The sequence below is a fragment of the Rana temporaria genome, chromosome 1 (genome assembly GCF_905171775.1).
Source record: "Rana temporaria chromosome 1, aRanTem1.1, whole genome shotgun sequence".
In the NCBI taxonomy this organism is placed as follows: domain Eukaryota; kingdom Metazoa; phylum Chordata; class Amphibia; order Anura; family Ranidae; genus Rana; species Rana temporaria.
Window position 1 is genome coordinate 588,491,720 of NC_053489.1, and position 27,025 is coordinate 588,518,744.

The 27,025-nt window shown below is 40.6% G+C and overlaps 1 protein-coding gene across 2 annotated transcripts in view; it reads right to left on the reverse strand.

Moving 5' to 3' along the window:
- RHOH (ras homolog family member H) overlaps positions 1 to 27,025 on the reverse strand; it is a 69,102-nt gene that overhangs the window by 1,548 nt on the left and 40,529 nt on the right. Inside the window, exon 1 of one of the 2 annotated variants that reach the window (XM_040335077.1) lies at positions 20,214 to 20,353. The exons of the other annotated variant lie outside the window; for it this stretch is intronic. The gene's annotated coding sequence lies outside the window, so the exon portion shown is untranslated. Of the gene's footprint in view, positions 1 to 20,213; positions 20,354 to 27,025 lie in introns of those variants that run through there. 2 annotated transcript variants of the gene reach the window in all.

The window sequence follows — 27,025 nt, forward strand, 5'->3', positions numbered from 1 at the left end:
ACTTACCCGTTTTCGAGATGCATCTTCTTCCGTCGCTTCCGGGTATGGGTCTTCGGGAGCGGGCGTTCCTTCTTGATTGACAGTCTTCCGAGAGGCTTCCGACGGTCGCATCCTTCACGTCACTCGTAGCCGAAAGAAGCCGAACGTCGGTGCGGCTCTATACTGCGCCTGCGCACCGACGTTCGGCTTCTTTCGGAAAATCGCGACGCGATGGATGCGACCGTCGGAAGCCTCTCGGAAGACTGTCAATCAAGAAGGAACGCCCATTCCCGCAGCCCATACCCGGAAGCGACGGAGAGGATGCATCTCGTAAACGGGTAAGTACTGCACATATTTTAAAACAAATAGCCGATTCCCCTAGAGAAAACGAGCAGGAATCTAAGGGGAAAAAGTGCCCTCTAAGGGTGAACCCCCGCTTTAAGATACGCTAAACACAAGATACACACCTTGTGACTATTCCTGGTTGGGAATCAGGAGCCAAACTATATACCTGTAAACTATAGTATAGTCAGCCTAACATCAATGGTATGTAAACTATTGGAAGAAATGATAAGGGACCATATAAGAGTCTGCTGATGAAAATAGTATCATTAGTAGTAAAAACATAATGTTATGAAGAACCGTTCTTGCTAGACCAACCTTTCAACATTCTATGAGAGGATGCGCTGTAATTTGGATAAAGGAAGGCCTGTGGACATATCTAAAAATCACATTTGATACAGTACCCCACAAACGCTTAATTTACACTCTAAGGTCTCTTGGCATTGATGATGTTGTATGTACCTGGAGAGAAAACTGGCTGCAGGAGCACATCCAGAGAGTAGTGATAAATGACTTATTTTCAGAATGGTCTAGAGTTGTGAGCAGGGCTTTGTCCTGGGCCAATTCTGTTTAACTTCTTCATAAGCGATATATAGGTAAGAATAAATAGTTCAATCTCAGTGTTTGCTGGTGATACAATGCTAAACAGGGCATTAACTTTACAACTGGATATATGGTTTGGCCACATCTTGAGTATGTGGTTCTGTTTTGGTCACCGATCCTCAGGACAAATGTCCTTGAACTGGATAGGGTCCAGAGAAGGGCAACAAAGCTAATAAGGAGACTGAAGGACCTCAGTTTTGAGGATCAAGTACAAACATTACGCTTATTCTCCCTGGAGAAAATATGCTTAAGAGGGGATATGATTGCTATGTACAAATCTTTCAATAGGGACTGTATCATTGGGAGAAAGATACTTAATGCTGGGTCTTTAAAACAGACACATGGCCACACAATGACGTTGGACGAGAAGCAGTTCAGAAGCTCCTTGGAGGACAGGCATATGTCTAATTTCCCAAAATAATAATAATGTTTTTTTGCCTTCCATATGTACTTTCTGAAATAATCATATTAGTGCAGGTAAAAGGTTGCATGGAGGTAGATCGACCACTGATGACAACAGCAAAAAATCCATAATTCACATACTACCAAAGCACCAGACCTGCCACAAGTTTTAAACTTTTGGCATGCAAGCAGTGAAAATGTACTCCCTTCACTCATTACCTACAGAATTGACTTTTTCACATATTGCAAACATCATCAACATTCTGGAAGCTAATTTGATGTCTGCATCTGTAATTTTTCCTTGCAAGGTCACACCTTCCAAATCAGTGGATTACACTAATTATGAAAAATCCATAATAAAGTTGAACCTCGGATTACGAGCATAGTCCGTTCCAGGAGTATGCTCTTAATCCAAAGTACTTGCATATCAAAGCGAGTTGTCCCATTGAAGTCAATGGAAATGAAAATAATTTGTTCCGCATTGACTTCAATGGGATGCAATAATGAATGCGGCCAGAGGTGGGGGGGCGCCTGAGAGCGCCGAAAATGGTCGAAAAGGCCCGAGGACACTTTGGCTTGTTTCCTGCGCCCCCGTACCTCAGGCCAAATTAGGTACTGCAGGCCAATGTTTGTCTTTTCTTGGCTCCTGCGCCCCCGTACCTTAGGCCAAATGAGGTACTGCAGGCCTATTTTTGGCTCTGCTCGGCTTCTGCGCCCCCGTACCTCAGGCCAAATGAGGTACTGCAGGCCTATTTAGCTTGAAACCGAGGTTCCACTGTACTTCTATTGGGCCCCATTTACTAAAACTCATGCGCATTCTCACAATATTTGCTATGTGGCAATAATCTGTGCATTCACCACAGTGTACCTTAGGTAAATTTTCAAAAAATGTGGTTTGCTTTGAAGTGTACAATCCAGAATCTAAGCATACATCAACTAAGCAGTTGGACACCTAAAGTTTTTGGTTCTAACTTCTGTTACAAATTTTACATCTCTTCATGCTGCTTGTTTTATGCAAATTGAATTGCTTAGTGAACTTGCCACAATCATTTTTGTGATTTTTTTTTTAACTTTAGTCCAACAAAATGTTCACACGTGCATTCCTCTGTACATCTTATCAAAGCAAAGGGCACAAAATATCATTAATTGGATGTTCAATTAGTTAAAGAAACAATGTAAGCATACATCCATATGTTTATGTGAGCCCACAATGCAAGCATACTTTGGGGTTGATTTATTATAGGAAAATAGATGGTACAGTTGCACTAATTTCCCCAGACCTTATGAAATGCGTTGAAGCTTTATTTTGTAAAGAATACCCAATGAGGTACAAGGGAAAAAAAACAGCATTAATTTTTGCTTTTACATGTTTAGATGATGGAAATCAGCAGAGCTTCGCCACATTAAGCTCTGGGAAAAATGAGTGCAATTGTGCTTGCTAAGTGCAGAGTCTAAATCAACCCCTATAGAAATCTGTCCCTGCTCCTTTTCATTTCCCTCTGTAAATTCTGTCTGCACTATTATTTTACACCATCCTCCATTGTGCATTGTGGAAACTAACTTACTGTACTTACTTTACTGTATATATACTAAACTAACTACATATAATTCTTAGTATAGTAGAATATTCAGCGCAAAGAATGTTGGCCATAAGACAAATCCAGTTATTGGATGCAGCAAGTAAATCGTTTTGTCCATCCCTCTCTTCTCTCCATTTTTCTTTCCTATCCCATCTCCTTCCCCTTTTCCTCATTATCATTTTTTCTTAAGTAAAAATTTGATGCACTTTGTCACGGCCAAACACCTTTTAAGAAATAGTCCGACATTACTAGTTTCTAATTTCTCAAAGGTTTCAAAAACTTTATTGATTGCACAAATCTGGTTTGTTTTTTTGTTTTCTTATGCAGCTCTATACACATAAAATGTTAGAATGTGTTATGTACGATGACGGTAATTAGCCTAACTGTGATATAGAATGGCCGTTTGTCTGCCTGTATTTGTCATCTTTTTGTGCATCTGTCAATAAAAAGATAATTAAAAAAATTAAAATACTTTTGTGCAAAATTTTATTTTTATATGCTGTCTAAATCTACTAGGCATTTTGCAGTATACCTGCATACATCTGTTGGACTGCTAATATATTCAGAAAAACATTTATCATAAATACAACCAAATATAACCTATACTAAAAATAAAAATGTATATGCATTATCACTTAAAGTTGAACTCTGGGTAGATTAAATAAATAAATAATGCAGTCTGTAATCACTGATACATCATTAAACATTTTTTGAAATGGCAAAATTGCACAGCAAGTATGGAGTGTGAGGCCTCGTACACACGACCGAGGAACTCGTCGGAAAAGACACATCGTTTTCCTCGACGAGTTCCTTGTTAGGCTTGTCGAGGAACTCGACAAGCTTGCATGGCGTACACACGGTCAAGACAAAATCTCCTCGTTCTCAAACGCGGTGACGTACAACACATACAACGGCAGGGGAGGTTCGATTCCACTGGCACAACTCTTGGGGCTGCATTTGCTAATCTCATGTTACTGCGTGTTAAGTAAAAGTTTGGTAAGAGACGATTTGCACTTTTCAGTCTGTTACAGCTTGAAAAATGTGTTATCTCCATTACAAATGCTATTTTTGCTCCCGTCTCATACTTTATTCTGAGCATGCGTGGGTTTCTTAGCATACACACGCTTGAGTTTCTCGTCGAAAACCAGCCCGACGAGTAAATTGAGACTCCCGTCGAGGAAAAAGAGAACTTATTCTCTTTTTTCCTCGTCGAGTTCCTCACGACCGTTTTGCTCGGCAAAAAAGCTCTCCCACCAAGTTTCTTGATGGATTCTGTTGCGTTTCTCGGTCGTGTGTACGAGGCCTCAGAGGAAAATAGTAGCACAGGGAGCCAACCAGTTCATGTGATGACATCAAGCATCGATAGGAGGAGAAAAAAAGAGTGACAATGAGCTTATCACTGGGTTTCTTCTCCTTTCACTGTCCAGTGGCGCGGCCTGAGGAAATGGGTTGATGATGCTGGCCATCAGACTGAGGACATCTAGCCACAGAAAAAAAGTACTGTTGGGGAAATCTCTGGATTCAAGCTAAATATTGTAATAAAAGCTGTTTATTTAATGGGCTATTGTTTTTTTATGTGTTCTTTTTGGTTTAAGTTTTGCTTTAGCTATCATCCTGTGCTTCTCTCTACTGATTAAAAGCTGATTTAATTCTTTGTGTATGTGAGCTAGTACTAACTATAACTGGATAATTGTAACTTATCTATATATATGGGGGAAACATCTGTACATTCCAGGCTCTTACAAGATACCATTGTAAATAATTGTAACAAAGATAAATCCGCCTTTACTGTGTTCCCACCACTGCGCTTATGAACAAATAGTGACAATCAAATTTGCAAAAGAGTGAAGCAGCTACTTTAAAAAAAAATCAAACTGTGAAAAACATATTCTAAAACCCTAAAATTAGTGTAATAAAATATAAGCAGCGCTGTAAACAATGTAAGATGAAATATCAGTTTTCACAGGTATTCAAAAATAATGCTAATGTCCATAAACATCACCATGTGACAAAAGTGAATATGTGCACAAATTCCATAAAATATATATAAATGTGTTTAAATATTAATTAAATATAAGTCCATATATCACATCAAGTAAGTTTGTGGAAAAATAATGATAATAGCTTCCAATCTTCCACCACACCCGGTGTCAGTGAATCCTCTCCCGTCAGATGCAAAACTCACCAACTCCAATTGCCTTACACTCTTGTATTTGGCGTGTAAACATGTACAAAAAGACCTTAATTAAACAAACTGAAGTTAGAAGGTGATTGGCTACCATGCACAGCTGCATCAGTACTCCCAATAAACCAATAAACCAATCTTACCATTGCACATCATTTGGTATGCAACGTGAATACGGGTTTCAAAATCGAAAAAAAAGAAAAAATACTGCGCTATCTAATAAACTAAAAAGCCGCTAACACAGCAAAAGAGATCAAAAAGTTGCTTGGTAAAACATATGTGGAAAAGTGTAGCGCTAACAATGAAACGAATTGTGATAAACAATATAGATTAAATCGTGCAACACCACATGTGAATAAATGGTATATTAGAAGTCCATATAATGTTGGATGAATCCGTGAATTAATTCCACTGAATAAATAGAAACACAAAATCCAATGTATGAAAAAGTGAGAAGTCCACCACCACCTATGACAAGGGGCTTACCGGATCGATTGGACCCAGACAGGCGTATACCTACTAGGCCAATCAAGCTTTGTTAAAGATGATATGCTGAAGCGGGTACACCATACACGTCATGCGATTCGGTATCAATGAAGGCAAAACCTCAAGCAGATGATTAAAAAGTGGTTCCCAGCAGGCAGCGATATTCAACAGATCACACAGAGGGCAAATCAGTAATCCAACCGATAAGCATGAAAGAGAGAAAGCAGGGCGCACATAGCATAATTCCGTAAAAAATCGATATTTATTTTAAAAGAGAGTAACTCACATTTTGCAATGGTCAATTGAGCTCATAAAAAAAGGGTAGCAGGAACAACAGCAGTCCATCCCGACATGTTTCGTTACAAAAAGAACATCATCCCCAGATCTACAGTAGTAGAATTGGATACTAAGCGCCCAGAGGGGATTCAGTTTGCATGTGTTGCGCTATATAAGTTTCTCACTCACTCAATAATTTATTATAGTTTTTTTCTAGACCAAAATTTACCGTATTTATCGGCGTATACCGCGCACTTTTTTGCCCTGAAAATCAGGGCAAAATCGTGGGTGCGCGATATACGCCGATACCCGCTTTCCCGCGCCGAGTTTGAATACTGCGCCGGCATATACCGAGCGCAGTACACTCGTGTATAGTCGGGCAGGCTCGGCTCCTCCCGCGCTCACGTCCTGGACGTACAGGACATGAGCGCGGGAGGAGCCGAGCCTGCCCGACTATACACGAGTGTACTGCGCTCGGTATATGTCGGCGCAGTATTCAAACTCGGCGCGGGAAAGCAGGGATCGAGCGAGGAGGACGCCGCAGAAGGACGCCGGACCCGACGAAGAGGACGCCGATGGACGCCGCGCAAGACACCAAAACTGTAAGTACTAAAATGTTTTTTTACAGGAATGTCAGGTCCACTTTAGGGGTGCGCGCTATACGCTGGAGCGGGCAATACCCAGATAAATACGGTATATATATATATATATATATATATATATTCAAACTAGTTTATGCACACAACCAAAGCACTGCCTTCCAGGCTCAATCTGTAGCAAGAATCCAAAAAGCTTACTGTATTTAAATATCCACCAGAAAAACTGTTACTTTTTTGTCTAATAATAAATACACTTTGGCAAATTTTGACATATACCGTAAGTTTGCACAATATAATAACCAACTTTGCCAAGGTGGTCCTATGCTTTGCTAAGCCCTACATTTGCTGAAAATACAAAAGATTCATATGTATGGTGTGTGCTATATTACATTTATATACTTAATTTATTACTTTAGATGGGCACTAATGGGAAAAACTGAGAGAAGTTGGAGACGAAAAGGATAGTGTGGCTGTTCATTTAATCACATATTACAATATGTTAAAACAAAGTCAGTATATATATAGATCTAGATATATATCTAAATCTATATATATATATATATATATATATATATATATACTGTATATCTTTATAGATCTATATATATACATATATATATATATATATATATATATATATATATATATATAGATAGATAGAGATCTATATATATATATAGATATATTGTGCAAAAGTCCCCAAAAAATTAGGATAAAGTTAAAAGCCACTAGACATGAGAAATCTGGCGTATTACTGCACATACAATGTAATGTTTTTCAAATGCCCCTGTTGATGATTATTATAATAAATTGGCGAAATCTCATATTTGATAGTTTGCTCTTCATAGTTGCACATAGTCACGAGACATAGATGTGCCAGCCTCTTACATTTACAAATATATTTAAAAGCCAAAATCATTTCAAAACAGGCAACTCGCCTGTGCATCAGCTATATTCCAAATCCCACTGATGCACACATTTGATAGGTTTATAGCTGGACATACACTGGTAGAGTTTTCAACAAACGTTCCTGCAAACATTTATACATAAAAATCTCAAAACATTCGACGACTTGATAAATGTCACTTGAAAGTACTTCAGAATTTCATTTGCTTTTAACATTCAATTTTGAAATTAAACATTCAATTTTTCTGAACAAAAAACACCTACACTGTAATACAAGCCATAGATGATGTGATTTTCTTTCCTGCAACCACAAGTTGTAGGAAGAAAAATAACTTAATTCCCCCCATCAACACAGTCAGTGTTGATGGGGGAATCCCTCCCACGGAGCTATTACTGTATGTTCTCTAGCCGAGGGTGGTGTGCACGGGGAGCCATCCCTTCTGGTAGAACACAGTTATTATTGCAAGCGGCTAAATATTCTACATGCTGGTTCTACCCAAGTAGATCGATTGACTTGGGTACAATCAGCCTGCCCATAGATGGTTCAAACCTCAGCCCGTCTCTCCTGCACTGGTTGAGATTTGAACCATCTGCTGCCAACTTTAGAAATTCTATCATTCCAGAAAAAAAATCCAACCTACTCCTTTGAATTTTCTCGTCACTGAAGTTGAAAATGAATGTCGATTTGACCTCACTAACAATTAGAAAATCTAAAAATATGTGTTAAAATGAAACATTTTGAATTAAATTCTACTAGCATATAGCCAGCTTACGCTATAAAACCTGCACTGGTTATACTATACATGGGTATTCCTGTCCTGTTCAGTTCCCCAATACCTCCAGTCTTCTTTCTCCAAACTTTCTCCAGGCTTCTGCAACACCCCCCCCCCCCCCAAGCACATGAAACCCCCACACCATCAGACTGGTGATTACCCCTCTGTGACCGCTGTTCATCTACACACTTCATGATTGATGAGGACCCACCACTGATATTTTATTGTAGTTTACATATACACATGTTTTATCACACACCAGACAAAACCTTATTTTAATTCTCAATTTTCAGTTTTTATTTATTTTTATTTTATTTTAGCTATTGGAGATTGATCACTATGGGCAACAACTTCATTTTTGTGTTCATTTTCTTTTCTTTTGTTCACTTTTCCATTAATTACAACAAATTCAAGTAACCATTTAGACTTCAAAGTGGTATGATGCAATAATCAAGAGGGCCTAGTGCGTGAGGTCTTGTTATCATATGAGAATAACAATACATATCGGAGCACAGGCTCATGTCTATTCCAACAACACAATAAGCCTTGAATTACAGGGAAAAAAATAAGGGGGAATGAAAGAAAGGAAGTAGGGAACGATTGGGGTTAAAGGGGGTAAAGGTTATTTTTATTTTCTAAATAGGTTCCTTTAAGCTAGTGCATTGTTGGTTCACTTACATTTTCCTTCGATTTCCCTTCTAAATGTTTTTTTTCTTTGTCTGAATTTCTCACCTCCTGTTTCTCCTCAGTAAGCTTGCCTAGTCCCAAGGGAGGGCTGACTAACCCCCAGCCAGAACGGCTCGGATAATGGGGGCAACCTTACTGAGGAGAAAAAGGAACTTTTACGCACAGACATTCTTTTTGTTTTTACATGTCAGAAAAGGTTGTTAGTTATTTGTGCAGTTCACAGAGATATACTGACAGTAAACTCCAACTACTGTGAAAGTTCTTTCACGATAATGATCTGTAATCTAAGGACTTTATGGCCCCTTTCACAAAATGAGTACCATTCATATCTGTGTGACTTCAAGTCGCAGCAACTGCAAAGTAGTCCCTGTGCTACTTTGGTCCGACTTTGATGCAAATTAAGGTCCAAAGACCTTCAAGTCGTGTCAAAGTCGTAGCAAAATCTTGGCAAAGTCGCATGTCTTTCAGGTCCCACAAGTCGGAAAGGGGCCTTAAGTGTATTTCCACTTTTGCAGTAAAATTTGCAAAAACAATCCCCATATGTTTGTTATGTGTTCCCATTCACACAGCACACCGAAAAATAATTACAAAAATATATTCTTACCTTTGGAATGTTTCTTTGCAGCAGGTCTTTGAGTAGAATGCTCAAGCCATAGAATGCGGAAGCCAAGCTTCTAGATCTTTAAAGTTGGCCATAGACAAGTATTTTTTTTTGTTAACCACTTAAAGTGGTTGTAAAGGTAAAAAAAAATTCCCCTGAATAGCTTCCTTTACCATAGTGCAGTCCTCCTTCACTTACCTCATCCTTCGATTTTTTTTTAAATGTCCTTATTTCTTCTGAGAAATCCTCACTTCCTGTTCTTCTGTCTGTAACTCCACACAGTAATGTGAGGCTTTCTCCCTGGTGTGGAGTGTCGTGCTCAGCCCCTCCCTTGAGGGGGGAGGGGGCGAGCAGGAGAGTCAGGATGCCCACTAACACAGCTCCTTTCTCTATCTGCAATGTAGAAGGCGTCCCGACTCTCCACACCAGGGAGAAAGCCCCGCATTACTGTGTGGAGTTACAGACAGAAGAACAGGAAGTGAGGATTTCGCAGAAGAAATAAGGACATTTAAAAGCAAAATGGAAGGATGAGGTAAGTGAAGGAGGACTGCACTAAGGTAAAGGAAGCTATTTAGGATTTTTTTTTTTACCTTTACAACCCCTTTAAGCTCCAAAAGATTTACCCCTCTTCATGGGACACACCCCCTGCCACGCCCCCCTTGAAGGGGAATTGTACGGGGAAAAAATTATTGGTTAAACCCACAAGTGCTTTTTACCATTACTATTCCTTTATATTGGCTTTTGGAATTTAAAAAGGCAGCAATTTAGAAATTGGACGAAAGGTTTAGCACTGGGAAACACTTTTTGATACATAAATAGTGCATTTTATATACAACTAGAGATCAGACCAGAATGAGGGACAAATGAGAGTAAAGACAGAGGGACTTTGTTCCAAATCAGGGACAGTCCTTCGAAATCAGGGACAGTTAGGAGCTCTGCTGTATGTGCATTGCAGTCAGTGTACCCTGGCCAAAATTGCTAGTAAACAGTGGAGAGGTTTTCTTTTAATTATTTGCCAAACTACACAGTCAGATAGGTGACACCACTCTATCCTTCCCATGTTCAGTCAGTAAGCAACATAAGGGTTGTAATTTCTATGAATAGGCAGCTGGGCTGGAAAGCAGTGAGATCTGTGGATCACAGGGAGTATCAATGTGACTTTCGATAGAGGAAGTCAAAGTTTAACTTCACTTTGCCAGTGGCAGAAACATTTGTGTCACACTGGGCTAAGGGTACTAAGGGGCTAGAGGTACTTGCACACAGTACTGATGTATGAACATCAGATTAGTGGCAAAAAATTCCTGCATAGAACCGCAAGCATGGGCCATAAAGTATACGTGCGTACTCACACATTTTTAAGCGTACTCATACATGCACAGAAAAAGTCTTCTAGATATTCTTAGGTTGTATTGTACTGTATGGGCAACAAAAGTGAGTACACCCCTAAATGTCCAAATTGGGACCAAAGTGTCAATATTTTGTGTGCCCACCATTATTTAACAGCACTGCCTTAACCCTCTTGGGCATGGCGTTCACCAGAGCTTCATAGGTTGCCACTAGAGTCCTCTTCTACTCCTCTATGACAACATCATGGAGCTGGTGGATGTTAGAGACCTCCACCTTCCATTTGAGGATGCCCCACACATGCTCAATAGGATTTAGGTGTGGACACATGCTTGGCCAGTCCATCACCTTTACCCTCAACTCAGCTTCTTTAGCAAGGCAGTGGTCGTCTTGGAGGTCTATTTCAGGTCGTTATCATGTTGCAATATTGCCCTACGGCCCAAACTCCGAAAGGGGGGGGGTGATGCTCTGCTTCAGAATGCTCACAGTACATGTTGGCATTCATGGTTTCCTCAACGAACTATAGCTCCCCAGTTCCGGCAGCACTCATGCAGCCCCAGACCATGACACTTCCACCACCATGCTTGACTGTAGGCAAGACACACTTGTCTTTGTACTCCTCACCTGGTTGCCGCCACACACTGTTGACACCATCTGAACCATATATGTTTATCTTGGTCTCATCAGACTACAGGACATGGTTCCAGTAATCCATTTCCTTAGTCTGCTTGTCTTCAGCAAAGTGTTTGCAGGCTTTCTTGTGAATCATCTTTAGAAGAGGCTTCCTTCTGGGATGACAGCCATGCATACCAATTTGATGCAGTGTGCCGTGTATGGTCTGAGCACTGTCAGGCTGACCCCCCCACCCCTTCAACCTCTGCAGCAATGCTGGCAGCACTCATACGTCTATTTCCCAAAGACAAGCTCTGCATATAACGCTGAGCATGTGCACTCAACTTTTTTGGTCAACTATGGCGAGGCCTGTTCTGAGTGGAACCTGTCCTGTTAAACCGCTGTATGGTATTGGCCACTGTGCTGCAACTCAGTTTCAGGGTCTTGGCAATCTTCTTATAGCCTAAGCCATCTTTATGTAGAGCAACAATTCTTTGTCTCAGATCCTCAGAGAGTTCTTTGTCATGAGGCACCCTGTTGAACTTCCAGTGACCAGTTTGAGAGAGTGAGAGCGATAACACCAAATTTGTGAGAGGTGTACTCACTTTTGTGAGATACTGTAAAATGTATTTTAACTTTGTATTAATTGCCTGAAGTTTCCCTTGTACGGAATTAATCAGAAATGCTTATAGCCTGACAAATATAGATTTAGGAAGCATTTTGCTGTTAAAAACATTATCATGGAGAAGTGAAAATGTAATGCCTAAATGTGAGGTTTGACCAGGATAGCATGCATTGAAATGAGTCATCTCATGTCTAAAGAGGAAGGCATTTTCCCAGCAATTTCAACCAGTTTTTGATCGCAAAAAAAAATTGTTATAGGCAATTGGTTTGTAGCCATTCAGTCATTTTTGTTATTGAAATCAGATTGAAAGTGGCTGAGATTGCTAGAAAATTGCTTGAGAGTGGCCAGTATTAATGTTCATGAATTTAGTACATGAACCTGTAATACTGTTCTGGCTTTTGTCCAGGGCCGCCATCAGGGGGGCACAGGCAGTACACCTGTGAGGGGCCCGGATGGCAACCCGCCATCAGGGGGGTACAGGCAGTACACCTGTTAGGGGTCTGGAGGTCATCAGGGGCCCGGAGGTCCCCAGGTCCCCAGATGGCAACCCCCCTTTTTTGTATTTAATTTTTATAAAAAAATATATATTTTTTTAATATTTTTATTTTTTATTTTTTTATTAAAGGGCCAATTTTTTTTTTAGAGGTCTGGAGGTCCTCAGGGGCCCGGAGATCCCCAGGGCTCGGATGACAATCCCCCTTTTTTTAATTAAAAAAAAATCTTTTTTTTATATATTTTTTTATTTCTTTTATTTTTTATATATATATATATGTAGCGCCCCCTTACTTTCAGTATGGGCACTACGCTAAAGTTAGTGGGGAATGGGAGAGTTATTTTTCTCCCATTTGCAATTGGTTAAATTGGACTTCTGTCATTCCAGAAAAGTCCACTGGGTCAGTCTGTGCTCCAGGGATGCGGTACCATCCCTGGATCCTCTCAATAGAACTGGGGACCCAGTAAGTCACTGGAGTCCCCTTCTACCTCCGGATGAGGTTCTGTGTAGTCTGCAACTTTGGCCAGGTGGGCCGCGCCAGTGGGGTCCATGGATGCGCGCACCCTGAAGGTGGATGCCGCACCTGGAACCGGAACCCCTGATGTTGGCCGTGTTGGCCTGGAAATAAAGCATTGAAAAAACCCTTATTCACTGCCTGGACCTTCGCTCACTACTTTGATTCTACAACTGCACCCTTGGGCCACATCAAGGTAACTTAATATGCCGATCCCAACAACAAATCAGCGGCTCCTTCGGGGGAAGCGCTATATATATATATATATTATTAATATTATTATTATTATTAATATTATTATTATTAATAAAGGGTCCAGAGGTCCCCAGGGCCCCAGATGGCAACCCCCATTTTTTTATATATATTTTTCTTTATTTCTTCTTTTTTTTGTAAAGGGCCCCCCCCTCCGCTTCTCAGTTTGCGGAAGCCCCCCCGCTTCTCAATTTCAGGCGGCAGCACCCCCCCTGAAGCTGTGTAAGGGGCCCCATAATTCATGATGGCGGCCCTGCTTTTGTCCCATGCTACAGTCTAAGTGCACACCTCCTGGATTTCTACAAACAATGCGCACCCTCCACCATCAATATTCTGCATAATTTTATCACTAGCAAAATAGGACAAAAATGTCATGTATAGAAGACATATCTGTATTTTTTAAAACCTACAAGTGCTAACTTGCTGGTGTGGCAAAATGAAAATGAGCTTCACTCCCTTTAATACTTGAAAATAAAAAACATCTTCCTATTTCCATTTCCAAAATCTCAACTTATATTTTTTGTCTGGTCTATGGATGTTTTACATAATAAAATTGAGTGTAAAGAAAGCTAGTGGACTAGCAATTTTTTTTTTACCATAACAGAATAATAATAATAATATGCATAACAGTTTTGCATGCTGCATATAACACCTAACGGGCATACACTCATCACAGTTCCTAAAATTTCAAATTAGCCTTAACATGTTAATGACATTTTCAAACTTAGATTTCAATATCTTTAATTCTGCAGTTTTCAATAAATGAATACCTAGTAATTATTTAATTAAAGCGATATTAGACCTTGTTTACACGGGTCCCACATAACTGCAAGCCCATAGAGGGAAGTGTTTACTTGCACAGGGATGCACAATGTAATCCCTTTGCTGCTGTATGGATGTCACACTGGAAAAAGCAGCTGTGTCCGTGCAGCCGCTGCATCCCAATTGACAGCAATGGGACTGCCGGCGTGCGAAAGCATGGAACATCTGTGCACCCCCCTTGCGAGTAATCATGGCCTTCATATCAATGAGGCCTTAAAAAAAAAAAAAAACACTTCAGGTATGATTTTTATGACAGAAGGGAACCTTTTTGGTCTCTTCTTTCATAAGTGCTATAAACAGCTCAGCATACATTAACAGTTCTGTGCTGCGATGATGTGACTCCTGGTCAGTCAAGCAGCCAAAAAGTCAAACCTGGAAGGAAGACGGGGAGAAGATGGAAGGACGTGACAGCCGAGAATGCAAACATGGCAGCGCTTGAGGGGATCATTTGGCAGGTAAGTCTGCCATAATGAAATAAAGCGGTGGTTCACCCTCCATAGCAGCATTTTAGCATAAAATGAGGCATAGTAGCGCGAGCTACAGTATGCCTGTCTTGATTTTTTTATCCCTGTACTCACAGTGCAATCCGACATTGAAGATTCCGTCTCCCCGCGGGGAATGGGCGTTTCTATCTAGACGGAGGATGATTGACGGCCGGCTCTGGCACGTCACGCTCCCCGAAGACAGCCGGAGTAGGTCTCAGCTCTTCACGGCGCTATACGGCGCCTGCGCACAGACTATGTGCAGGCGCCGTGAAGAGCCAAGCCTATTTCGGCTATTTCCGGAGAAGCGTGACGTGCCAGAGCCGGCCGTCAATCATCCTCCGTCTGGATAGGAACGCCCATTCCCCGTGGGGAGTCGGTATCTTCAATGTACGAGTGCACTGTGAGTACGGGGATAAAAAAATCAAGACAGGCATACTGTAGCTCGCGCTACTATGCTTCATTTTATGCTAGAAGAAAACTACTACTACATGTTCTCCAGTTCAGAAGCTTCTTGTTACATGGTGACAACTGTTCTCCCAACTGTTCTTCTGTCACACAGATTTTCGATGGAGACTACAAGTAGCCATTTCAACAAACGTTACTCAAGCATGGCCAATTGTTGTCAACATCAGAAAATCCCTCCTAAATAATGGCATGCAGCCATTGCTGTAGTAGGAAGTGGCTGAAAAGAGTCTGCAAAGGATGAAATAAAGTTGAAAATGGTAACAAACTTTCTGCCACAGGGCATTGCTAAACAGGATTAATTAGACAGATTTATAAAATAAAAGCTTGATTTATGAATTTCCACCTCTGCTGCTATAAAGTAGCACTGCGATGGAATAAAACCAGCCCCTGACCACTTGTTGATTGTGTGTCTTCTAGTGAGTGAAAATCTATCTCATTCGTTTTAAAATATTATAAAAAAGGCAATTGTTTATGATACACAGTACCAAACATCCTTCCGTCATGGTTTACATATACTTTAAGGTTCGGTTTACACCTATGCAGTTTGCTTTTAAACTGTTTCTGCAGTGCTTTTTGCTGTGCGTTTTTACACACTTGATTTTACTGCACTTTTGCCGCCATTGGCGTTTGGCCAATTTGTTGTTGGGCAGATTAGAAAATGCAAAATGCAAATCGCAGCAAAACCTCAGGGAAAAACACACTGCGTGCTTTTCTGCAGCTTCTCCATTGTAGTTTATTGAACCAAAAAAGCACAGTTTAGCTTTAAAAAAAAAGTCCTAGATGCTTGCCAAAAATGCAGCGGCTGAAAAAAGCATAGCTGTGACCGTGTCCTTTAGGAAATCATGTTAAATGAACTGTAGTGCTTTTCTGCAAAATACAAAAAAAAACACAGAAAAAACGCATAGGTATGAGCCAGGCTAAGTATAGTCACAAACCTACGACACTTTTATCCCTCTGAAGAATTGCAAGCCCCATATTCTATAGAAACACTGAGACTTGAAAAGTAAAAGTCTCATTAGCAAGATTTTATTAGGTAAGCTCTTTGCTTACCTAATAAGCAAAGACTGCACCATATTTTTTTTTGTTCAATATATTTTTATTAAAGAAGAAAAAACATTTGACAAACAAAAATCAAGAAGATCAGCATGACCACATGTTATATGTCAAAAATACACACACCAATACAATTATACTGCTCAAAAGATGTACATACTGGTTGGGAGCAGCAGCGGGTCCGGGAGCCCCAGGATCCCGCAGCTCCCAACTCTGCGGTGAACTGAGCGGGGTGGGCGGCTGATCCTCATCGCACGCCCCTCAAGCATATGAAAACAAACACGCTCATAGGAAGCATTAGAACTTATAATCAAAATAAATAACGAAAAATACCTATTTATTTTTTATTTAAAGGCCCTTTTTAAAAACAGGACTTTTTCATTTCCTGCAACCTCAGAGAGCTTAAAAACCCCCATGAGCTAGGCTCCACTACTGTATGCTTCATACATGCCCAGATATGGGCAAGTCATACAACCAATTCAAGCATCACTTGTTATAATCAAAACATATACAGGTTAAAAAAACAAATAATGAGCGTTTTGTCGCCTGAAGCGCGACGCTCAAATACGCTAGAGGGGAAAAAAATATATTATTCCCTATGGAGATGGTTCACATCTCCACGCCAATACGCCTGATGCCGAACGCCTGAAGCTCAAACAAGTTCCGGACCCTTTTTTTTCGCACAAATCGCGCGGTTTGGGCGTATTTGAGCGTTTCTATTTCCCATAGAAAGTAATGGAAACGCTCGATTCAAGCGACTAGCGCGACAACGAGCGTTTGCTACGGGCGTTTCGTCGCTTTAATTAATAGAACTTTTCACCCAGGCAGAAGATTAAAAAAATCTACCAACATAGCAACGAGTGATGAAAAGATGATAATTTTTCCTATTGGCTAAAATAAAAAACGTTGAAGTACAAAAACTTCGGACGACACTGTATGCAAACGCGCAAAAGGCCGCATTCACACTGTAACACGGCGTATTTCGGCGTATTTTGCCGTGACAAATTGCGGCGTATTTAACCCGCGACTTGCCGCAACAAAACGGGTCTTTTTTTTAATTTATTTTTTGACAACACATTGTTGTCTATGGCTGAACGCCAATGCCGCCTGAAAAAAAGGGTCCAGGACTTTTTTTCAGGCGGCAGGCGTACAGCGTTTTGGCGTTCGGCGTGAGATGTGAACCATCTCCATAGACACCAATGTGAAATCTCCCCTCCAGTGGCACGAGCGTCGGGCGTCTGGCGTGAAAACGCCTAGATGTGAATGGAGCGTAAGCATGAAAACGACCGACGCTCAGGTGTGAATGCAGCCTAATTTTCAGCATGTTGATAAATATCTGTAAACAAATACTAATGCTGCCCTCTTGTCCATTCACTGAAATGTCGCTGAAGACAAATGTCTTCCAATAAACACTATTCTGGGTCCAGTAGATCTGTAATAGGCAGATTTGTTACTCTTTATTGTTACAGAGACAAATAAGAACTTTGTCAGCCTTTTTAAAACAGTACCGCTGCATGCACATCACGTATGCTGTATATTCTTTAAAGCCTCGGCTACTAAAATAAATAATTCATTCTTATTCAGTGAATAGTTTTTTTTTTTTTTTTTTTACAGCAGTAGCCCATCACACCTAACCCAACTTCAGCAGAGATCTGATTGGTTGTTTTGGCTACTGCATTTAGGAAAAGGAGCTTTTTATAATACAGGTGCCTTTTTCTTAACACAGACATTATATTACTCAACACTGATACATTGGGGGGAAAAAAAGACTATCAAGAAAGATTTATTGTCAAGAATTATAAAAAAAAAAAAAGATTTATTGTCAAACCTTTTTTTTTTTTACAGAGAAATTAAAAGAATTCTATTAGCTGCAACAGTTCCACTTTTGAACTAATTTGCCTTTCCTCAATAAAAAAAAAAAAGATCCCTATATCTGCAAAGATGCGTAAAGAAGTCCCTAAAATCCACATATCCAATAACTATGGATACAACAATTTATTGCCTGATAGCTCCAGACTCAATGCATTTCTTGGTACAAACGGTAAGGGAGCAATCTTCTATCTTTTAATATGATGGGGTGCAGAATAAAATGAAAATCGCTAGTCTAGTCAGTCAAGTTTTTATAAATTGTTAATCTGAGTTACCTGTTTCTCTCATTTATCAAGTAAATCTCAACTAACTTAGGTATGAACAGAGGTCAACACAAAAAGCTTTCCAGCAATGTACAGGGAGTGCAGAATTATTAGGCAAATTAGTATTTTGACCACATCATCCTCTTTATGCATGTTGTCTTACTCCAAGCTGTAGAGGCTCGAAATCCTACTACCAATTAAGCATATTAGGTGATGTGCATCTCTGTAATGAGAAGGTGTGTGGTCTAATGACATCAACACCCTATATCAGGTGTGCATAATTATTAGTCAACTTCCTTTCCTTTGGCAAAATGGGTCAAAAGAAGGACTTGACAGGCTCAGAAAAGTCAAAAATAGTGAGATATCTTGCAGAGGGATGCAGCACTCTTAAAATTGCAAAGCTTCTGAAGCATGATCATCGAACAATCAAGCGTTTCATTCAAAATAGTCAACAGGGTCGCAAGAAGCGCGTGGAAAAACCAAGGCGCAAAATAACTGCCCATGAACTGAGAAAAGTCAAGCGTGCAGCTGCCAAGATGCCACTTGCCACCAGTTTGGCCATATTTCAGAGCTGCAACATCACTGGAGTGCCCAAAAGCACAAGGTGTGCAATACTCAGAGACATGGCCAAGGTAAGAAAGGCTGAAAGACGACCACCACTGAACAAGACACACAAGCTGAAACGTCAAGACTGGGCCAAGAAATATCTCAAGACTGATTTTTCTAAGGTTTTATGGACTGATGAAATGAGAGTGAGTCTTGATGGGCCAGATGGATGGGCCCTTGGCTGGATTGGTAAAGGGCAGAGAGCTCCAGTCCGACTCAGACGCCAGCAAGGTGGAGGTGGAGTACTGGTTTGGGCTGGTATCATCAAAGATGAGCTTGTGGGGCCTTTTCGGGTTGAGGATGGAGTCAAGCTCAACTCCCAGTCCTACTGCCAGTTTCTGGAAGACACCTTCTTCAAGCAGTGGTACAGGAAGAAGTCTGCATCCTTCAAGAAAAACATGATTTTCATGCAGGACAATGCTCCATCACACGCGTCCAAGTACTCCACAGCGTGGCTGGCAAGAAAGGGTATAAAAGAAGAAAAACAAATGACATGGCCTCCTTGTTCACCTGATCTGAACCCCATTGAGAACCTGTGGTCCATCATCAAATGTGAGATTTACAAGGAGGGAAAACAGTACACCTCTCTGAACAGTGTCTGGGAGGCTGTGGTTGCTGCTGCACGCAATGTTGATGGTGAACCGATCAAAACACTGACATAATCCATGGATGGCAGGCTTTTGAGTGTCCTTGCAAAGAAAGGTGGCTATATTGGTCACTGATTTGTTTTTGTTTTGTTTTTGAATGTCAGAAATGTATATTTGTGAATGTTGAGATGTTATATTGGTTTCACTGGTAAAAATAAATAATTGAAATGGGTATATATTTTTTTTTTGTTAAGTTGCCTAATAATTATGCACAGTAATAGTCACCTGCACACACAGATATCCCCCTAAAATAGCTAAAACTAAAATCAAATTAAAAACTACTTCCAAAAATATTCAGCTTTGATATTAATGAGTTTTTTGGGTTCATTGAGAACATGGTTGTTGTTCAATAATAAAATTAATCCTCAAAAATACAACTTGCCTAATAATTCTGCACTCCCTGTATGTGGTATTAGAAATGGACATATTCAGACAGCAACTATGGCCTTCTCCAAGGAACAGACTATCAAAAGCAATGCCAAATTATCGTGGGTGGACTAATGTAGAGGTTGTTGCATATTACATCTCATCGCTTGGTTTAACTAAGGCACTACAGTAACTACGTCCAAAATGGCGTTACCTGCGACAATCCTTTTTTTTTAAGATCGCCCCATAAATCTAAAATCTGATTGATGTTGGTTACAGAATTTTGAATTTGCAATTTTTACTGGGGTACTAAGTAAATCTGTGTATAAGGAGGAAAAAATATTACTACATGTTCAGTAAAGGGAAGTCAGCACTTACCAACATACACAGTGACAGCCTTCTCTCTCTGTATCCAGCAATACAAAGCAATGTGTTTAACAACCGCAACTCAAAAGGAACAACAGTAAGATCCACCTAACATTCACCCAATAAGACAGTGTCATTATGACACAACTAACCAACGAGATTTGCCTTAAGAAAGCACAAGCTTAACCCAAACTACAGCACACACTTCAGTCAGTATTTGCATGTGTCAATTATTTTTGGTTCAATAAGGGTATATATATATATATATATATATATATGTATATATATCGGTATGTTTTTTTTTTTAACAACCATCGTTGCACTAGGAAAGATACATTGTACCATAATAATATTATCCTCAAATATATATGTTAAAAAACTAACAATAACATTTTTTCTAATTTTTAGACAGTAGGAAAGAAAGACTGTTGTTCAACTGGGACCACAGGGTTAGAACAAGTTGTGTAGATTTAGGTTTACAGTGGGGTATCATTTTTTTTAATTATTATTTAAACTGAGGATTTGTTTGAATTACAGTTTTTACCATTACTGCTAAAAATAATAAATAATAACAAATAAATACCCCAGGTAGGCTACACACAGTTATTTAAATATAGTGCATATTACATATAGGTGAAAATAACGCAAACTACATTTTAGTCTCAACCGAAATATGTGCATGTAATTAATTTAAAGCATGATCATTTTAGTTGTTAATTGTATTTGGGATATAAATGCATAGTTAAATAGATGGCCTCATTTACTTGCAGAGGGCAACTGGCGCTTTGCAAAGTGCACAGTCCATTTGCCTTTAGTAAATCACCCCCTATGTTTCCAGATCTAGAATTGTTAAACCTTACCGGGCAGCACAGTGGTGTAGTGGTTAGCACTTTCACCTAGCAGCATGAGGGTCACTGGTTCGAATCCCGACCACGACACCATCTGCCTGGAGTTTGCATGTTCTCCCTGTGCCTGCGTGGGTTTCCTCCCACACTCCAAAGACATGCTGGTAGGTAAATTGGATCTTGTCCAAATTAGCCCAGTATATATATGTATATCTGTGCATATGACTGTGTGTCCCAAGCGCGTCGAGATCCTACGGGGTAAAAATGACCGCACCAGCCAAGCAGACACTGGCTGGAAAAAGCACCTAGAGGCGATTCAGTTCACATGTGTAGCGCTATACAAGTCATTCATTCATGTATTGGATATGCCATTTAATCCAACTGCATATTCTTAAGGCATCTGATCAAAAACACCACCACTCACACTGCAATCTTCAAACAACTGCAATCAAAACAGACAGATAAATGTATTGTAACATGGGTGGGAGTACTTGTTTGTCTCTGTACTTTTCAACCTTTTTTAGTCTGCGGCAAATTCGTTGTATTAGATGCAAGACAGTAATTAATTTAAATAAAGGAATGTTTATTGCTAAACACAAGATCTTCCTGTAATCATCATACAGTATATAAATCTACATTATGACTGTGAGGCTGCCATCTGTTATGGCACCTGCATAGCTGCTGATCTTTAAATATAATCAGGGAAATTTCATTTTGGCAGTAAACAGCAATTATTTTCAGTAAACACATAGCAAGTTAGATGAGCAGATGCAGAACTTGACAGTTGATGAGGTCTGAGAAAAAAATGTTTAGTTTTAAGGATAAATGCAGTTATTTTAAACTCCACACCACTGCTGGCCTCAGATCTGTTGAACACACAGGGACAGATCCACAAAGAAAGTACGCCGGCGTATCTAGTGATACGCCGGCGTACTTTCAAATTTCCCGCTTCGTATCTTTGTTTTGAATCCTCAAAACAAGATACGACGGCATCTGGGTTAGATCCGACAGGCGTACGTCTTCGTACGCCTTCGGATCTTAGATGCAACTCTTTGGCGTCCGCTGGGTGGCGTTCCCGTCGTATTCCGCGTCGAGTATGCAAATTAGCTATTTCCGACGATCCACGAACGTACGAGTGGCCGTCGCATTCCTTTACGTCGTTTCTAGTCGGCTTTTTTCGGCGTATAGTTAAAGCTGCTATCTGGTGGCGTACACAATGTTAAGTATGGACGTCGTTCCCGCGTCAAATTTTAAAAATTGTATTTTGTTTGTGTAACTCATCCGTGAATAGGGCTGGACGTAATTTACGTCCACGTCAAAACCAATGACGTCCTTGCGACGTCATTTAGAGCAATGCACGGCGGGAAATTTAGGAACGGCGCATGCACAGTTCGTTCGGCGGGGGGACGTGCTTCATTTAAATGAAACACGCCCCCTACTCGCCGCATTTGAATTCCGCGCCGTTAAGCCGCGAGAGATACACTACGCCGCCGTAACTTACGGCGCAAAATCTTTCTGGATTCGAACCAAAGCCAGGTAAGTTACGGCGGCGTAGCGTATCTCAGATACGCTGCGCGGGTGCAGATCTATGTGGATCTGCCCCTACCTCTATTGGAATGAAATCCTCCTATTCCCTGTTTTGTCTGATGGAGAAATCCTATTTGCTTTTTAGTCTACCTAGGGGAAATCCTCCTATTCCCTGCCTAGTCTACCTGGAGAAATTCTCCTATTCCTTGTCTAGTCTACCTGGAGAAATCCTCCTATTCTCTGTCTAGTCTACCTGGAGAAATCCTCCTATTCTCTGTCTAGTCTACCTGGAGAAATCCTCCTATTCCTTGTCTAGTCTACCTGGAGAAATCCTCCTATTCCTTGTCTAGTCTACCTGGGAAAACCTCTTATTCCCTGCTTAGTCTGCCTGGGGGAAATCCTAATATTTTCTGCTTAGTCTACCTGGAGAAATCCTCATATTTACTGCTTAGTCTATCTGGAGGAATCCTCCTCTTCTTTTTCTAGCCTTCTTGGAGAAATCCTCATATTCCCTGCTTAGTCTGCCTGGGGGAAACCCTTCTATTTTCTGCTTAGTCTATCTGGAGAAACACTCCTATTTACTGCTTAGTCTATATGAAGGAATCCTCCTCTTCCCTTTCTAGTCTTCTAGTCAACCTGGGGAAAACCTCCTATTCCCTCCTTAGTCTGCCTGGGGGAAATACTCATATTCCCTGTATAGTCTACCTTGAGAAAACCTCCTATTCCCTGTCTATTCTACCTGGAGAAACTTTCCTATTCTCTTTCTAGTCTACCTGAAAAAATCCTCTTATTCCCTGTCTAGTTTATCTGGGGAAATCCTCCTATTCCATGCTTAGTCTCTCTGAGGAAAATCCTCTTATTCCCTACCTAAACTGTCTTGGGGGAATCCTCCTATTCCCTGCCTAGTCTACCTGGAGAAATCCTCATATTCCTTGTCTAGTCTACCTGGAGAAATCCTCATATTCCCTGCTTAGTCTGCCTGGGGGAAATCCTTATATTTTCTGCTTAGTCTAACTGGAGAAACCCTTATATTTACTGCTTAGTCTATCTGGAGGAATCCTCCTCTTCTCTTTCTAGCCTTCTTGGAGAAATCCTCATATTCCCTGTCTAGTCTACCTGGAGAAATCCTCCTATTCCCCGCTTAGTCTGCCTTGAGAAAACCTCCTATTCCCTGTCTATTCTACCTGGAGAAACTTTCCTATTCTCTTTCTAGTCTACCTGAAAAAATCCTCTTATTCCCTGTCTAGTTTATCTGGGGAAATCCTCCTATTCCATGCTTAGTCTCTCTGAGGAAAATCCTCTTATTCCCTACCTAAACTGTCTTGGGGGAATCCTCCTATTCCCTGCCTAGTCTACCTGGAGAAATCCTCATATTCCTTGTCTAGTCTACCTGGAGAAATCCTCATATTCCCTGCTTAGTCTGCCTGGGGGAAATCCTTATATTTTCTGCTTAGTCTAACTGGAGAAACCCTTATATTTACTGCTTAGTCTATCTGGAGGAATCCTCCTCTTCTCTTTCTAGCCTTCTTGGAGAAATCCTCATATTCCCTGTCTAGTCTACCTGGAGAAATCCTCCTATTCCCCGCTTAGTCTGCCTTGAGAAATCCTCATATTCCCTGTCTAGTCTACCTGGAGAAATCATCCTATTCCTTGTCTAGTCTACCTGGAGAAATCCTCCTATTCCTTGTCTAGTCTATCTGGGAAATCCTCCTATTCCTTGTCTAGTCTATCTGGGAAATCCTCCTATTCCTTGTCTAGTCTATCTGGGAAAACCTTGTATTCCCTGCTTAGTCTGCCTGGGGGAAACCCTTCTATTTTCTGCTTAGTCTATCTGGAGAAACACTCCTATTTACTGCTTAGTCTATCTGAAGGAATCCTCCTCTTCCCTTTCTAGTCTTCTAGTCAACCTGGGGAAAACCTCCTATTCCCTCCTTAGTCTGCCTGGGGGAAATACTCATATTCCCTGTATAGTCTACCTTGAGAAACTTTCCTATTCTCTTTCTAGTCTACCTGAAAAAATCCTCTTATTCCCTGTCTAGTTTATCTGGGGAAATCCTCCTATTCCATGCTTAGTCTCTCTGAGGAAAATCCTCTTATTCCCTACCTAAACTGTCTTGGGGGAATCCTCCTATTCCCTGCCTAGTCTACCTGGGTAAATCCTCCTATTTCTTGCTTAGTCTGCCTGAGGGAAATTCTCTTATTCCCTACCTAAACTGTCTTTGGGGAATCCTCCTATTCAGCAATAAAGGCTCACAGTGGGGACAGATATTCATCAGGCAGGCAAAACCAAAACCAAAGACCAAGAAGTCTTTTTTTTCTAAGTAAAAGTTATTTTTTTTTCCGCTTTTAAAGGTAAATGAGAGATCTGGGGTATTTCTGACCTCTTAATAAAGAAGACCTGTCAAAAATCGCAGAGGTGATCAAATACCACCAAAGAAAGCTCTATGTGTGGGGAAAAAAACATAAAGATTTCATTTGGGTACAGTGCGCAATTGTCATTCAAAATGCGACAGCGCTGAAAACTAAAAATTGTTAGGAAGTGGGTGAAAATGCCCTGTATTGAAGTGGATAAAGCTTGACATGTTAGGTATCTATTTACATCATCTTTCCCATTATACAAAAAAAATCTGGGGTAACTATTTTTTTTTTAATTTAAGTGTATTTTTAAAAAAAATATGCATTTGAAAGACCGCTGCGCAAATACTGTGTGACATAGAATATTGCAACGAATTCCATTTTATTCTCTAGGATCTCTGCTTAAAAAAAATATATTGTTTGGGGGTTCTAAGTAATTTTCTAGCAAAGAATACAAATTTAAACTTGTAAAAAAAGGTAAAGAAAAGACCTGGTTTTCAAGTGGCTAGCATAAGGCCAGCATTGTGTTTTTCTGCAGAATAAATGATATCACTGACAGCTATTTGTCTATGGTCAACTTTACATACTGTCACTGTCAACACATTCTGTTCCTGTACCATCTAACTGAGAGGCAGGTGATGGCTAAGTCATACAGAAACATCAAGTGAAACTAGAGAAGGAACAAAACATTTAACCCTTATATTTATTTATGTGCCAAACAAAAAGCATATTGCAAGGTCTGCCCCTTCATTCATAGACCATATTTCATTCATAGAAGCTGCATATCTCCTAACTTTCTGAGATGGGAACGAGGGACAGACACCTATTAGCAAATGTATATAGACATAGGACACGGTGTAAGAGAAAATCTACTTGTTTACAAAATATATAAACAGAAACAAAGAAAACATTTTTTTTTCAAAATGTTTGGTCTTTTTTTATTTGCTTAACAAAAAATCAAAAACCCATTGGTGATCAAATACCACCAAAAGAAAACTATAATTGTGGGAAAAAAATTGTACAAATTTTGTTTGGGTACAGTGATGCATTACTGCAATTGTCATTCAAAGTGTGACAGCGCTGAAAGCTGAAAATTGGCCTGGGCAGGAAGGGGGTGAAAGCCCAGTATTGAAGTGGTTAAAGTGGGTTTAGCTACCTTTAGATGCATTTATGTGTGTTTTATCTGTGTTTAGCTGAGTTTAGAGTTTCTAACCAGGTCCTGTATGCACGGAGTTCTGTTTGCTCTAAATGCAGCTAATCTGACTGCACCTAAACACAGGTTTAAGCTAAGTTTGACCAACACTACTGAGAAATCATTATGCATTGATATGCATTTAGAAACGTCCTTTAAACACATATGTAGCACCCTCTAGTGTGGTACTGGATTAGTACAGGCAAATTTATGCATGACTTGGGGTTAGTTTGTGAGTCAGGAATTGGGTCAGGATTACTGCAGGTCAGGCTGGATGACTCACAGATGTAGGCCTCTGGTACCTCCCCCTGGATCAGGAAGTTTGAAGAAACTTCTAGAAGTTAGAGGGTGGAGGCCAGGAGGGATGATCTGCATACTTGGGGAAACTTGGCCAATCCCCAGGCAGTGGGCCTGGCAGCCCTTAAATATGAGAGAGGCATGCCAGCGGGAAAGTCGGGTGGAAGATGGAGTGCTGAGGAGACTGTGTTTGTGTCTGGGGGGGGGGGGGGCTCTGCCTCCAGGCTGGGCTTGGGCTGGTTTTGGAAGATCCTGACAGCAGGGCAGTTTGAAAGGAACATTGCCTAAGGAGCAGCAGGGAGCAAGGAGTACAGTGTGAGTACAGTGTAAGTACAGTGTGAGTACATCAGCACACCCAGGGATCCACAAGGGGAGAGACTGCCACATGTAGCAAGCCTTTCAGGAGGACATTGTGCTTAACCCTTTCTATCTCTTGCCCTGGGAGATCTTCATAGCAGCCAGGTGGGTTGGTGGAGAAGTAGCCAGGAGGGCTGGTAGTTCCTGCAGATAGTAGAGCTGGGAGAAGCTCTACAGTAGAGTCGGAGGTACGCCTGTATGCAGTTTACAACACAATGTGCTACTTTCTAGAGGGACTTAGAGTTCCAAGT